The sequence below is a fragment of the Nuphar pumila genome, chromosome 17 (genome assembly GCF_984573655.1).
Source record: "Nuphar pumila chromosome 17, dmNupPumi1.hap1.1, whole genome shotgun sequence".
NCBI lineage: Eukaryota > Viridiplantae > Streptophyta > Magnoliopsida > Nymphaeales > Nymphaeaceae > Nuphar > Nuphar pumila.
This window is the reverse complement of record NC_143265.1, coordinates 32422896-32424838: the sequence shown is the minus strand read 5'-3', so window position 1 is coordinate 32424838 and position 1943 is coordinate 32422896.

Genomic DNA, 1943 nt, shown 5'->3' with positions numbered 1-1943 from the left:
GAAATTTTTTAATATATGTGGAAATAGTATTTTGCTTTATGAAAGAATATGCTTTGTCAGTAAAAAAAAATTATGTATTCAAATAATATGAATGGTTTGACAACCAACTGGATGGTATTAATTAATAAATGCAAAGAAAGTCAGTATGTGATCTTGAGACACTTTAGTGAAATGTCTAAACTGACTCACAAGGCAATGAGAAACGCCATATTTGTCCAGAACCTCTGAAAAGAAATTTGTAATATGTATGCCCTAAAGTGGTGGCCAATGACTATCTGAAAAGTTAAAAGAAAATCATACGTACTTGTGCCCAATGGAGGCCATTGTAAAGTCTGAAACTTTGTTAAGTACGCATGTCATCAGAGTTAACTAATTTAGAATGTGAATGTTAATTCTTATGTGGCTTACAATGAGAGAGTAAGCGGTACGTCTGGCTTCGTGGGATACTGTAAAGTACAGAGAGTTGCTAATGCAGAACACCCAGCGGATCAGAGCCTTGCATACGAGTTGGATCCTAATCCAACTCTCCAGACCTGATCAGGGCATCATTACCCGAGACGATCCAAACCTATTCAGGACATTTCTGGTCCAATTGGATTCTCAGAGTAATTCGTGCCCATCAATAGTTGCATTTTGCTTTTTCAATTTCATTTTGATAAGTGTGGAATCACATTAGAAATGTTACTTATTTTATTTTATTTTTTTAGGTGTCGGATTCTACAGATCCGGATAGTTCTAGTGTTCTGTAGGATTGTTTTATGGCACTAAAGGGTGTACGGGGTTGACAGGGTAGTTTTCTTTTTTTAAAATAATTTTTTCATATTTTTTTTAGCAGGATCCACATTATAGTAAATTTGGATTTTGCCCAAGATCCAAACTACCTTGGATCCAAATGTCACCATTTCAAGTAGATAGCCAAGGACTTCACTTAAAGTTCAGTTTGACTTTGAAATTCTTGTGGCTATTGAAAGGGAATAATGGCCAAAATTCAAACCTTAAACATTCATTGGTCAAGTGGGTGACAGCTTTGGAGAAGCCCCTCTACATGCATTGTGAGTGGTGGAATGGGGCGACAACATTGGAAGCATCCACCCCCCATCATGACATCTCCTCCGTGAGGGCTTAAGAACCCTAATGGAGGTTGACTAGGCGTTGGTTGGCTGTCTAACAAATTTTTCCTGTAAGTTTTTTTTTTGTGAAAAACAAAAGGATGTAAAGAAGAGTGGCCATTTAAGGAAGAAGGCATTGAGGAAGGGTGTTTGATTTGGTGGTTGGTGATGCATTTGAGGAAGCTTGTGACTTTCTGCTGAGTTGAGAGTCTGTGGTGGTGGCTGCTGCTCGTCAGCTGCACCTCTTACATTTGGCTGCAAATAGATAAACTTGTTCCAAACTTGAGTTTCACTGTTTTTGCTTTCTTCATTGTTATTTCTGGTTATTGTGGCATGCAAGAACTTTTGTGTATGATCCATGAATGAAATTTCTGATGTTTTATGTTAATGGTTACTTTCAAATCTCATTTTAGATTCCTGCACATTGTGGTTTGTTTAAACTCTATTTCTGCTGAGAAACACGATGCTCTGCACTCAGGTTGTCTGACACGACCCCAGTGACTTGACCGTACCAGCCTAGATTCTGGTTTGATTCAGGACTTCTCTAGCTTGTTGGAAAGCTAAGACCCAATCCGACATTATTATAGTTTAAGGTTTTGCATGATTCATCCTAGTTTGTCCTCAAAAATTGCCGTTAAGCTTCGGATGCACAGAACCCTCTGAGTCCTATCCTGCGCAGAACACTTCTCGAAAGTGTTTCATATTTCCTTTATATCTGCTTGATTGTTGCATAAAAATTTGTGTGTTTGGTTTATTAGAAAGTTAAGATGTAGTTTTACAACTTTCATGTTCATGATTGTTGTTGAATCAACGCCGACATTGGCCTAAAATATT